This window comes from Bradysia coprophila, unplaced genomic scaffold (genome assembly GCF_014529535.1).
Source record: "Bradysia coprophila strain Holo2 unplaced genomic scaffold, BU_Bcop_v1 contig_583, whole genome shotgun sequence".
Classification (NCBI taxonomy): domain Eukaryota; kingdom Metazoa; phylum Arthropoda; class Insecta; order Diptera; family Sciaridae; genus Bradysia; species Bradysia coprophila.
In genome coordinates this window covers 1,118,267-1,133,205 of record NW_023503823.1, presented here as the reverse complement: position 1 = coordinate 1,133,205, position 14,939 = coordinate 1,118,267, and the positions used below count along the sequence as shown (strand labels likewise).

General features: G+C 32.5%; 1 protein-coding gene across 3 annotated transcripts in view; it reads right to left on the bottom strand.

The window, feature by feature from the left end:
• Window positions 1–14,939, bottom strand: part of LOC119083240 (insulin-like growth factor-binding protein complex acid labile subunit) — a 60,697-nt gene that overhangs the window by 25,912 nt on the left and 19,846 nt on the right. The window contains exons 1-2 of one of the 3 annotated variants that reach the window (XM_037192898.1): window positions 13,139–13,148; window positions 12,951–12,956 (exon numbers count right to left, since the gene is read on the bottom strand). The exons of the other annotated variants lie outside the window; for them this stretch is intronic. The gene's annotated coding sequence lies outside the window, so the exon portion shown is untranslated. Of the gene's footprint in view, window positions 1–12,950; window positions 12,957–13,138; window positions 13,149–14,939 lie in introns of those variants that run through there. 3 annotated transcript variants of the gene reach the window in all.

The following is a 14,939-nucleotide window of genomic DNA, read 5'->3' as shown; positions in this document are numbered from 1 at the left end:
AAGACAACATGCTGGCTGGGTTGGTGATGAAGATTTCCTTTTGGAAATGTAAGCTGCTGACGTTTTGGTGTATACATACAGATAGAGGAGACGAAGAAGACAGAGATAAAAAAAACCGACCGAAAAAACAATAAATTATTTAAGTGCATTACTAAATAATTTCGTTTGGGATCATTAGTCAGTCAGTATTTTTATAAGTGCTACAGTAGATCATAAATACAGAAAAATAACTTCATCTTATAAATCAAAAGATTGGAGTGTGATAACTTTATGGTAACAAGTTGTTTGTTTGTTTTTTTAATAGGATGGTAGCACGGCGTTAGTCTGATAGTGATAGACACGCTTGAATTATTTTTTAAGAGATTCGGTTTTTATTATCTCAAAAAAATTCATTTTTTTTTCTTTTATTCAATCATTCGATCATGTTTAATTTAAGAAAAATTTTCCTACAGCAGAAGACTAATCAGGCTATTGACATTCACGTGAACCAGTAAATTTTAACCAGATATAATGAAACTATGCACGGTTCGCTTGAAAAGGCATGATGTAGATTAAGAGCAAAACGAATATTTAAGTCAATATATTTTTCAGCTCTTCAAATCGAATTGTTTTCTCCTGGCACGATTTCTATTAAAAAAAAAACTCGGCACAAAGCAAAAGTGGAACAATTTTTTGTTTAAGTAAATATTTTCCTGATTGTGAATTTCAATATTCTGTCGTTACTGTCATTAGTATGATTGCCCGTATATAATGTTCGATTGTGATTATCAAACAGGCAAGAACAGTCACGAAATTTCATTTTTCAAAACACTTTCTAACTGCAGGGCGTGCTCTTTTTTCATCTTATTATTATGATTGTTTAGTTTCTTTTCGTGTCTATCGACCGTTTAATGTAAAACATCATGGTTTCGATCGCACCATTGTGTGCTGTATTCATACCTATACGTATCCCATGTACCGTGCTACATTTATTTTGACAAGTATATTACAAGCTCAGAGTTATAACATCAGATTTAGTTCAACTTAAGGTTATCTTCGGATTTAACGTTTTTTTTAAGAAAGAAATATTTTCGCATTGACGATAGCACTTTTTCGTGCTTGACTTGAAAAGACTTTTGATTAGAATTTATTATTTTAATGAACATGAATTGTGTACACGTATACCGTTAAGAGGAAGTTATTCTAATTACTTGAAGGTTAAGCAGCAGATTTATTGTGAAACGTGCCGAGTCGAACAACATTTTATGCATATATCACCACAAATACCAGCAATGTTTCAATGTTTATTGAAATTTTCCGGTTTTCACAGTCTGACCATATGATTCCAAATTTGTTTGTAGAAAAGTGTACCAATCAATCATTTCAAAAATAAAATCGTCAGCACGACAGCCACAATATTATTACACTAAACAGAAAAACCATAATATTTGGCAGTGTTAATGATTGTAAAAACGTAAACCACATTGCTCCCGGCCAGGTGAATCAAAATATTTTTATAAAAACTTCGTAAACGTAAATAAAACCGCCAATCGAAGAAGTAAAAAAATTATTTCCATAAACACAGGAAATAAAAAAATTCATTAAATGTACTTAAAAGACACGCTAGGCACTGAATTATTTTCTTATATTTAAAGTAACAAAAATATTGAAACTTATTTTCATTTCCTGTGCTTACATTATTTAAGTTTTCGAATTCGCAAATCGGTCTTCAAAAATAATTTATTACTTTATACGGTGAATGAGAGATACGATGTTATAAACATCGCTGTGCAACGGAAGATAGATACTCAAGAGTAAATAAACGCTTGCAAATTACGTGTATATATAACACTGAACACAAGGTACTTGAATATCATTTTTCGTTGTTAGATTCTTATGAACTTTAATATGCATCGTTGAACAAGATTTGAACTACTATTGAGTTGGAAATTGTAAATTGAGAATGCTTATAAAACCTTTTCGCGTAAGAATATAAATAGTTTTCATAGGAAATAATATCAGAGACGATTTATTTAAGCAACACTGACTGCATTGCATTGTTACATAGTTCGGTATAATAGTTGTATAAAAGACCGTCTTCTCAACAACTTAGGCCGCTTACATTGCAATCCGTATTTAGTTAGTTAATGGAAAATAAAAACGAATGCCCTATCATGCAAATCAGGTATAATTGCACAATTGATAATGCAAGTATTTTCCATAAAAATATGGAAATCAAATGGTTTGCGAGGGATTTTTTCTTGGAAAGAAGCAGATCGAAGTCGAATGATTTTATTTGTCAAACTTTTGTGTGGCTTTGACCGTAGGCAAAATGTTTGATGCTTTGAAGGTAAACAGAAGTGCTTGTTTTCCGGATTTTCAGACGTTTCAGTTTCAGGAAACATTAGATTTTAGTTTCTTGAAATTTTTACAAAATTGAAAATTCTTGATGTCTTAGTTTCGAGCATTTTTAAGAATTTCTAGAATTTTTGAAAACTCACAAGAATTTCTAGAATTTTCACAGATTTCGAGGATTTGCGATAACTTTCAAGAACTTATAAGAATTTTCATGAATTTCGATAATTTTCACGGACTTGCAAGAATTTTCATGAATTTTTAGAATTGTGATAAATTTTTAGCATTTCCAAGAACTTAAAAGAATTTTTACAAATTTCATGAATTTCGAAAATTTTCAAGAACTTCCAAGAATTTAAGTTCTTGAAAATTCTTTAAATTCTTAATAATGTCTCTAATTGCAATGAGGCCAAGAATCGAAAAGGTACCAGTGATCACAAACTAGAAGTGTGTAGACAAATGATGTACTGAGGTCTACGTTGCTAATGCAGGAACAGGTGGTCAAGGTCAAGGTGGATAAAAAAAATCGCTTTCTTTTTGACAATTCGAAGGATTAGTTATTGATCCAACAAAATTCTTTTTTGTTCTGTTCTACCACAAAAAAAATCGATTCCAAATAATGTGAAATTATATTTTGCATTGCGTATAAATGAGAGAATCAGTCGGAACCGTTTTTGTTTCCTGTTAAATTATTTCTTTTGTCCGCATTTAATATTTCAATTTATTAATGAGCAGATCATATCATTCGACAATTTTTCGATTGTCCAACATAAATAATTACATGTCCAATGTCCACGTACGTATCAGTTTAATGAGGAACAAAATTAATGTTTCGGTAACATACCGAAACAATTTAATTGACAACAATTTATGGGAAAATTAATTTCCTTTTTCAAATTTCAGATTTGTTTGACATTATCATAATTGACTTAACCTTTCCAATCATATTTTTAAATAATTTTCCAATAAATAATCCTGCCTGATCATAGGGCACATTTACTACCGCTATTATATTCAGTGTATGTTATAAATCAAAGTTCATTTCATTCCACATTTAATTTACTTCTTTTGCCGACAAATGAACAACTTGAAATTGACCTCCAATAAGATAATCCAAACACTCAGCATTATAGTTTTTCGTACCCGTACATCATCAGCATCACATGTTTATTTTAATTTCGTATCACAGCACCATAGAGGTAGGTATATATTTTCGTAGTGTAAACATTACGAATACAAACTATCATTATACAGAACTACCATCCAATCAAATATTTTACAGCATCAGCTTCTCTATCTCTTTGTGGATATTATTGCATCCGAACCATCCCAACACTCTGTCGAGTATTGAAAAATAAATAAACAAAACACCAGCTATCGTTTCAAAAGTTTAGATTCGGTGTATAAATAATAATCAAAGTTAGTGACTGATAGAAAACTTTTTCATAGCATGATGTTCTTATGTATAATATGCATGTGCATGCATTCTCGGTACAATTTTCTGTTATTTGTTCTGATACATACAGCCAGAAGCCAATTTTGTGTTCGCATATATAAATGTGAATGATATTCAAAACTCGGGGTGAAACGTAAAGTGTTGCTGCAAAATGGGGAAAACACAAATCCATATATTTATATCATCGGCAAAGTTTTATTACATTACGGTAGAGGTGTATATTTTCTACAATCTCATCGTATCTCGGGGTATACATATGTATATATACAGAAAATATTTCAATCCTAACACGTAATGTGAAAGAGGTTAAAACTGAAACTCGCTCATTCTATAAATATAGAGATTATATGAATAATTATCCAATTAAAAACGATATTCTTCGCATCCTCTGCACTTCATCTTTTCCTTCTTAGCAGCAATTTATGTGATATAAATTTTATATCTTTAGTTAAATCTTCTCAATGCCACAGTGGCCTGTCTCGAGTTGTTGTTGTTGTTGTGTATATAGATAGGTATAATCTCGTCGAAACTATACAACATAAAACCGACCCAAAACCTAATATATATCTACACACAAAGACAATAACTAAAACTCTTTGCACTTCTATAACGCTAGTAGTAGATTATCTATCAAACATGCTGTCTGTCTATAGCTAAACAATATTCTCCAGATGATACTTGGTTGTATAACATCGTATACGACCAGAAGATGTGACAATGAAACTTATAAAACAGCACATACTAGCAATATAGAGAAGAGAGCATCACAAAAGTTCATCAAACAAAGTTTATTCACTCGTAATTAAAGTTTATAATGGATACATTTTCGTGAAATGTCAAGACTATGGATATTTTCAGAGGCTGCTGCTGCTGGCTGACTGGGCGATGGTAGTGGAGTTTTTGAGGGGATGCGAAATTATGTGCTTCGATATGGATTTTCGGGATAGGGTTATGAGATGTCTTTCAAAAGAACTTTACGTTCCGAGAACTTTTCATTATAATATTTCTATGGTTTTGAAATTTAATCATTTTGCTCGATTATGAATTGTAATATGGGAGAAAAAGACAACTTTGTGCTAATAATTTATGGCATGGCCATCAGTTCATTTCAACCGATTTTTTTTCTCCAATGTAGAATTTTAATTAATTAATTTAAAACTTCCTCTTTTACCAGATGGTTTTTCGTACCATAGGTTTTCTTCGTATTGTTTTGCGACACTAAAATTTGTATGCTATGCGGTTGTTCCGATACAAACAATGGCTTTCAAGATAAAATCAATGAAATTTGAATTTGTAAATATTAACGCACACGTTAAAACGGGAAATTGATTGCCAGGGCCGAACTGGCTCAAAATAGCCCTTCGGAAAAAAAATTAAAAGGCCTATACGACTGTGTCTGCTCATGATTTAGAAACTTTACGAATAGATGCTATTTGCACTGGGTACTAATAGTGTCACCATTATTGTACATAGTTCTTATAGCGCAAGCGGAGCGAGCGAAACAACGAGATTTTTTCTGGTTCACGAATTGAATTAAAAAAGCGTTTTGATTAATTAAAGACAAAAAATTTCATCAGGAGAACTTAGTTTTACCCTGCGCCAGGGTGCGTTTCTTTGCTGAATTTCTGAGAACCACTACTCCGCTTTTTGTAATAGCTTTCCTGTCTACCGAAATCTAGGTTCATTTGCTTATCATAAGCGCCGTTCATAAAATCGTCGTTTTGGACTAAAGTACTCAACCAATTCGAGTATCTCCACATTTTCTCGAAACTTAGAAACATCGTGAAAAAATCACGAGTTCTACGAGTGTCAGCTGAGTGAATAGTATTTCAAATGAAACGTTTAAAATTTTTCAATGAAAGGTTACGTCTGATCTCCCGAGTGGAAATTGTATTTTAAATGATTCGTTTCAAACTTCCAATGAAAGCTCATGTCGAGTAATCACCAGAGTCCAAATAGTATTTCAAATGTAATGTCTCAAGGTTACGTCCGGTCACCTGAGTGCAAATCGTTCTTCGAATGAGACTTGCTTGCACACGAAGGAAGATTTTTAAAGACATTTTTCATAATGTCGGGTGAATGTAAAAAAAATCGCTGAGCGAATGTAATCCTCTTATAAAAGATATAAAAAACAACGGAAAAATTGTCGTCCTGTGTCATGCCATAGACGAATTATAAGGAATAAATGAGATTTAAATTTTGCATATCTTTGCGAATGCATGAAAAAGCCCGCTCGGGTCTTCGCCCGACTCAGGCAAAAGACCTACTTCGGTAATCCCCCAAATTCCCAGTATGGCCTGGCCAGTCCGGCACTGATTGTTTGCCGATTTTGTTCTCGGTTCAAATGAGGTCACACATGCACCCCCACCGCTAGAATTGATTATCATAATTTCAATCAAAATATTCAATCAAAAACCTTTAAGTATGTTACCAAACAATCAAAAAAAAAAGTTTTTTTTGTTCCTGTAAATTTCGGTTTACTATTTCCTCGGAATGTGTGTCTTCAAAAAACGATATTTCTGTGGCTGCACATTTATAAACTCGGTTCACGATAATATTTCAAAAACATGTAACATTCGTCTAAAATATATGACGCGTGCGTGACATGTGATAGCATGCAATGTAATATATAAAATAAAAAGAAAATCTATCTCCTAGTTTATGTTTTATTTATGTTCTATGAAGAGCATAGTAAATACATCAACTTGGGTTCGTCGGTTTATTTTATTCTCTTTTTTTTTTTGTTCGGTTCTGTGTGGTACCCAGAATGTGTTCGTTCAATCCTTATAGGGAAAATAACATAAATATGTACGAGAAGGCATACACACGTCTGAATTACGAAGCGCTGCGCTGTGTGTAAACGTTTTTTTTTTGTGCCATAACAAAACGATACGTGCCCTTAAATTATAGTGAGAAAACAAAGTAACATGAAAGAAGCAAAAGAAGGAAAAAAAAAACGCAACAGACAAACACCATGCAATAAATAATTCAATATCTTGATAGCATATTTCTCTGTTTTATTACTGAAAATATTTTCATAAATCATGCTTCGAGCATATTATGGTGCCTGGCGGGATGTTCGGTGAAAAAAAAAAGGTGAATATAGACGCAAACACCACCACCACTATACGCACCGACACACGATATATATCGTAGGCATAACAAGATTTGAAATGATATCAAAGACTCCGTTTCACTTAATTTAATACTTTGTGTGTAATGCAACAGAAGAACAACAACAACAAGAAAAATTCATCCTCCCAACGTGTATTACTTGCTGCTAAAATATCATTCTCATAATATGAAGTATGTTTGCTGCGGTGTTGTCAGAGCTCATACGGCCATGTCAGCTGCTAACCGCGTGAACCCGTGACATTTACCACTGTTCTTTGGTTTATGTTACATTGAATTAAATATTTGGTGAGTTAACCGAACCAAAAGTCGGTTAGAATGATGGCAAACAATTTTAATGACCCATAGAAGCGATTTATGGTGTGCACAAAAGGAAGACAAATAATTAGAAATGATGGTTTTTGCCTTTGTGTATATAATTTCTGGGGCAGAATGTTTTATGCATTAGATTATATGCAATGCCAATGGTTTTGCGGGGTTTTGTTTTGATGATGATGATGATGTTGATGGTTAATGGTGGATTTCAACTAAGTTGTGGTTCTCGGTTGCGGTTCTCTTTGATACATAATGCATTTTGTTATAGGAATATTATGCTACTAGTAGCAACAGGAATCGAATCTATATTGATATTGAAAGTCCTTTAGATTAATCAATTTGATGGACAATGTTCGTTAAATTGACTTCATCCAGAAACTAAATGTAATCTACTTTGACCTGTAGTGGTACTTCTATTGAATCAATTTTCTCGTCTGTAAGCCGTACAATATTACCATTAATTTGCGTAACACACACTCCATTGTATGAGTTATATGTATATGTCTAACCGAACATAACATTTTGCCTCAAAATATAAAACATGCCGCCACAACAATTCAACAATTCAATTTAATGTAAAAATAGAGTTCACAAATTGTGAAAAGAACGAGTAGATCCAATAAATAATCGATCATAAATAACGTAGCAAAAATTACACATTTTATTCACGAAATATGGTACTTTAACATCCACATATGAGACCACATAATAATAATGATAAAAAAAAACCAATCGATGCCATTACGTGATTCGAATTACATATTTAACTTTTCAAACGAGTAAATTCAAAATAAAATTGTGAATGCGAAAAGCAACAACAAAATTGTGTACTTTAATTGAATTTGACAAGTATTTAAATAAAAGCGAAGCGGTTCACTGGCATGGTGTACAAAAAAAATGATATTTTTTCATGTAACGTTGAAAACGTTCGTGCCATCGTATCTAATAGAAGCAGTTTAAACTCTTAAAAATTCATAAAAAAAAATAATTTATAAACCAAAATGGTTAAAAGCTGTCAACTATTATACAGATCTGATGGGTTATAACAACACTACACTTAAGCGCCTACATCAATATTCAAATTTGAATAAAATATTCTGTAACAGCTGCACCTCAACTCTTTTCTATTCTCTTTTTTTTGAATTTAATGCAGACTGTTCTTGGCTTTTAACATTTCTAATCGTAAGAAGGATAAAGATAACCCATATCTGAAGAAGATAAAATGTCCGACATATTGTACTGTTCTCATCCGAAAAACAAGGACGGATGTGCCAAGTGCTTCTTTTTATAAGAAAGCTATACACTAAATGCAACAACAACAAATTTAGTTTTTTCTTCGTCATGTACCGTGTGTTTATTGCAATACGGTCACATTTAAAAGCAACTCCTATTTTCGTTTATTCAAAACTATACTGTCGACATGGCGTTCAGATGTCTGGAAAGATGTTATCGCGATTGATTTAGGTGTAAGTTCAAAAGGAAAAAGGACATTTTATTTAAATTGGCTTCGTCGTTCGGTAATGGTGTGTATGTGTGTGGATTGTACGGACGGAAGTTGCATTCAGTTGAATAGATTTTGAGTGTACTTTCGTATTACAAAACGGAAAATGGAATTCAATTAACATTAAATCATGGAATTAAGGCAAAAAGCGCACTCGGGAGAAACAATCAAATTGGAAATAAAATTTTTGCAGACATCGTTTTGCTTAATGGGTATGTTCGTTCAGCATAAATGTGGGAAACGGTGTGGGAAATACGTGAATGTGGTTTTTAGTGTGCGGTTAATAAATGAAAAATGAAATTACTTTCGAGGAAATTTTTGGTGTAACTGGTCACAGTGTGATTGCATCTTCGATTGCATACATGGAATTGTTTTTTCTTTAATTTTACATTTAATTTAAATTTAAATTGGATCACGAACCTATTGATACTGATCGATCGTTGATGTTTGTATAGGTATACAGTAGGGTGGTTCAAAAAGCACTTTGATCGACTTTGTTGATTAACCATAGTAGTTCTGAAAGGCCTTGTCCAGAAACCAAAAGGCCTTGTCCAGAAACCAAGATTGACACAAAAAAATCGAAAATAGACAGCTTTTTGGGTCTGCGCAAAATCAAAATGTGTAAAAGGTGCCAAATGTGGACTTCTCAAAATCGGAGTTAAATTGACATTTAAATCAAGTGTTAACATTCTTGAATGGTCTCAATTCATCAGACTCTCGAGTGACGATGCCATGCCCCAAAGAAAAAAAAATCAGAGAAAGGTGACTCACCCGAAAACTTTATCGGTCGAATGATGGAAGTTGGTACTAGAATTGATAGAGGACGTCCATAGCTACAACTTAAGGACAGGTTAAGGTGTTTACTATCGGAAATGTTTACATGTGAAGTAAGACGCCTTAACCTGGCCTTAAAGGCTTAAGTTGTAGCTATGGATGTCCTCTATCGATTTTAGTACCAATTCCCATCTTTCGTCCGATAAAATTTTCGGGGAAGTACAGCTTCACTGAATTTTTTTTCTCTTCATGGCATCGTCACTAGAGTGTCTGATGTCGACATGTGTGTTTTTGAATTTTATTGCATTTGGACTTTTGTTAATGAATTACGAAATTTCAATTAAATGTCAATTTACCTCCGATTTTGAATAGTCTACTTTTGGCACCCTTTTGATTTTGCGCTAACCCAAAAAGCGATCGATTTTTGTTTTTTTTAGGCTATCTTAGTTTCTGGCCATAACCTTTCAGAATACCTATGGTTACCAAAAAAAGTTGGTAAATTTTTTTTTCATACAAATTTGAACCACCCTAACGTATACTTCATCCCATGTTACATCAAATATTACATGATGTTATCGTAGGATTTAAAATAAAATAATAAAATTCTAATTACAAATCAGAATGGCTCACATAAAAAGAAAAACGTTGAATTGAATACAATAAAAAAGTAATTCTGTTCAATCAATTCCAAAACATATAATTTCAAAAATGTCAATAACTTATGAAACCCGCATTCTCTCGATACAAATTACATACCGAAATATTATTCCCATATACATATACGAGCGGCCTATAGACTATATACATACAGCTCAAAAATGTTGTAAGATACAAATTAGAAGCACATATAAATTAATATCATACACGATTCGACAATAAAAATCGTTAATTTGTACTGACATTTTACAATCAAAAAAATCAAAACGACAAAAATCGGAATAGAAAATTCAAATTACTGATTATGTCCACTGATGAACATCGAATGTATATTATTTTACAGATGTTTTTCGATACTATACATACTACTTTGACGTTCCCATTTTCTACATGAAATTGATGGATGGTTCATTCTCATTAGTTTAATGGGAATTGAATTCGAACTGAATCGATAACATTGAGTGGATGTCTTGTAAATTGTACTATGGAAGAAATCAATTCGATTGCTAAAGAATTATAATATTTTTAATGAAAGGAACGCTGAACGAACAAGAGTCATAGTATGTATAGACGCTTTATGCTATATAATACTATGTAATGGAATCTGTAAACGAACGAACAAGTTTCTGATGTAGGTAAGTATTTGATATCGTTCGAAAATGTTGTCAGAGTCTTTTTAGTCTAACAATTAATGTTTCCGATGGAACTGCATTGCTAATTTCAATTGGGAAGAAATAAAAGCGATAAATCTAAAATAAGAATTGATCACTTGAAAATTAAAATGATTGCAGGAAAATAAGAATGTGATCACAACCAGTTTTTCAAATATAACACTACGAAATAAGATTCTATCAACCTAAAATAAGAAGTGATCACAAGTAGTACCTACCACCCGCTAAATCAAATGTGATCACTAAAAATAAAGAATTTGATCACTAAAAGTAAAGAATTTGATCACTAAAAGTCCGAACGAATACACATAAAAAGCGTTTTAACACGCCGAGCGATCCGGCCCATTGCCCCGGAGCGAAGCGGAGGGCCGCAATGCGAGCCGGGCGCCGGAACGGTGTTGGTAACTTAGGAGTTAATTTTTTTTTTCTCGCATCGTCTAATAATTAGTCTGTGTAATTCATTGCACATAAAAAGCGTTTTAACACGCCGAGCGATCCGGCCCATTGCCCCGTAGCGAAGCGGAGGGCCGCAATGCGAGCCGGGCGCCGGAACGGTGTTGGTAACTTAGGTGTTAATTTTTTTTTCTCTTGCATCGTCTAATAATCAAACAGAATAATAGATAGCATATCCTTATTTCTTGCAATCAAATTTTTTATTTTGCACGATCATTTCTTTATTTTTTGTAATCAAATTCGTATAATTGTAGATCATTTCTTATTTCGAGACGATCATATGTTAGTGGTAAAATTGCATATATTTAGTGATCAAATTCTTATTTTTTGGTGATCAAATTCTATTTTTATTGCTATCATAAAAAAATTGTGATCATTTCTCTTTTTCTAGTGATCATTTCCTATTTTCTTGTGATCATTTCTTATTAAATAGCTATCACTTTAATTACATGCCATTTCAATTTAAATTGAAAAGCCAAGTCCGATTTTTTGTTAAAGAACAGAAAATCTCATTTGACTATGGTCAACATTCGCATGGGACAGGAAGTGAAAACCTTTGTTCCATAGAACAAGAAGGACATAGAGTTGGGCATGTATCTCGGCCCTCACACATTGTAGAAAATAAAAATTATTGTCAAAATATAGGAATTATTTCTATGCTATGTGACGATCGAGATAAACACAAGGTCTACTCTTCTGAGGGCACTTCAGCGCTCAAAAACAAAAGTCGTATCGGATAGTGTAATAATGTGCCATAGATGTCGTAGTCTGATACGCTCCAACGGTCTATTTATGATCAGATTAAATAATATTCAGTAAGCTTTGCTCTACATTTACATGGTAAAACGGTAACGTGCATAAACACTAAAAAGAAGATAAGTAAAAATTCATTTATGTTCGAAATAAAATCCCACTTAATCCGGTTGATTTTCTTCGCCCGAGACAAGTATATATCTAATTAAAAAGGATCCACTCAGTGTTCATAACGCCTCGCATAACTCAAAGTCGACTATAGCGCTTACCGTGATATTCAAAACACTTATATATACGGTAGTCGGTTCTCTCATTTAAAACCACTAAAATAGTGTCCTAAGTACAAACCTAAATGTTAGTTTATTTATAGTCTCCACTTTCCATTCATGCTTATCTCGTCAAAGCAGAGCTTATCTTTCTGGGCCAAATAAAGACATAACATAAAATTTTGTCTGAACGCACAAACATCACCTACATATTTTTAGTGCTTTGTGTTCAGTCTAAACACAGTAAAATTGAATAGATATAAATGAGAAATATGTTTTCTCATGAAACGGTGTTAAAATTATCGATAAAATTTTGGGTGAGAATATATTTGTTATAAATACGATTCAATTAATCACTGTTAACTTTCGACTAAATCTACAATAATGATTGGTAAATATTTCGCATTAAGTGCGATTAAGTGACGATACAACACATATTGAATTAAATTTGGGACATCAATATTTACAATCCGTTGATGTTTGACGAATATACATAGTCCAATTAAAATTTAATTTTGTCGTTTATCGATAAAATGAGTTGTGAAAGTTTTGTTTTTTGTTTGGGTACATCAAATTCTAACAATGAGCTCACAATTTTTTTTTAGAAATTCCCATCTCATCTGTAATAGAATACTAACATGTTGCTTATAATATTACCTAGGCTCTTTTGGGTGGGTCAGGTCCCTCGACTAACTGATTTTTTTAATCAATTTTTGCGATTGTTACAAAATTGTCATAAAACTGACTTGCTTTCTCGTAAATGGCGCATTCCCTTTATTTTTTCCGAAACAAATTTCTAGAATAAGCAAAGCGAACTATTTTTTACATTTTTAAATGATCGAAAGTCCATGAAAAATGAAACTCGTGTGTATTACGTCTTATCTCAGGAATATCATTGCCCGTCGCATAATACAAATGGTCATACGTTGAGAATTACTCAAGTTATCAATGAATCAAAGTGTGACAAACATTTTCAGGTATTAAAGGTTTTTGGCAACGCTCTTCAAGCAAAAGTGCTTCGAGTGACAGCTGTCAAATAGAGTACTATTTCGTATGAAAAATGTTCTTATAAAAATTGTTTCCAGATTTTTTTTTTGATTTTTTGTTTGATACACTGTCCCGTTTCGATACTCTATTTAGAGTACCACTCAAGCTTAAAGTGGTATTAGTGAACATTTTGTGACAAACATTATAGAGTGCTTATCATCCGTAAGACCCATGACTTTCAGTCAATTGAACAATATAAAAAGATGTTGGACTAGGATGGATGTTTGAATGACACGTTTTTTTAGCGAGATATAAGAAAAGAAACGATCAATAATTACACAACAATTTAAGCGCATTAAACTGAATATATTTTTTGTGTCTAATAAAATTATTTTTAGTTAATATTTATTCGGTAATTAATGTGAGAAATTTCGTGGAATCGTTTTCATTACCGAGCCGAGAGGAGAAAAAAAAAACTTTATTTTAAATTAGCCAGATAATCATTATTGACATGCAACAGAGTTTCTTTTAATTCTGAATTATTTCGGATGGAAATGACACATTAAATAAAAATTTCAGCAATTTCTTTGTTTTATGGTTTTTTAACGTTTCTTTTTATTTATTTAACCAGATAATGACAATGTTGCTTCAAGGTGAGTTGTATGTACATTGGTTCTGAATGTTTGTTTTTTCAAACCAATTTACTTCAATGTCTTTGGAATTTGTTCGAATGTTTTTTCTGTTGCTTCTATCAAGTTTCGTAAATTGTAATTATTCTCAATATCATTGCGAATGATAAAATAAATATTCTAAATGAAGTAATCACTGGACACTTGTTTCAATAAAACAATTTTCTGCATTTAACAATCATTTTTTTTCATTGGAACAATTAATTTTAATTCGCTCTATCTGTATAATAGCCGCTCTTGGTTCAGGCTTTTTTTTATATGTGATTTTTTCCGTCTAAATTAATTGGTCGTCGACTGGAAGAAATATTTATCCGTCAATGTGCTAATGTTACTTGCTCGTTGCAACGCGAAAACATAAACCGCATCGTATAATATGATGGTTCACAGACTTGCAATAATATTTTTCTTTTATGAATTCACCACTGAATGAAATAATGTTTTGAATGGTAACGCACAGAGAATGGCATGGTGTGTGGGGGTAATGGTTTTGTGAAAAGCATAATATTTCAGTGAAACTATGTCAACTACATAATATTCATGAAATTGAATAAAAAAAATTTTGTTCATATAAATTGAGGGTGCTTATAACATATCGTCACTGTACAGAATTTGCAAAAATAAACTCACTGCAAGCAACATTCTGTGCACTTTTGGAGTAGCGAGTAGCAACTATTTGAGTGGAGCCCGTCCATAAATGATATCCACTGATAGATGACCACCTTAGTTAAATTGGAAGTGAAGAAAAATTAACTTGGGTACGGGTTTAAATGGTCCGGAAGGTTAAAAAATTAGACACAGCACATTCATTCAGATGTGCGAATGCGTTGGTAAAAGAGTATATCAGAGTCAACTCTACGGTTACGGCTGGTATCGTCAATGCGCATGTGCAAACAATCAATTGATCAATGAATTGATTACTGAGAAATCTAAATAAATTGCCGGAATCTTTCA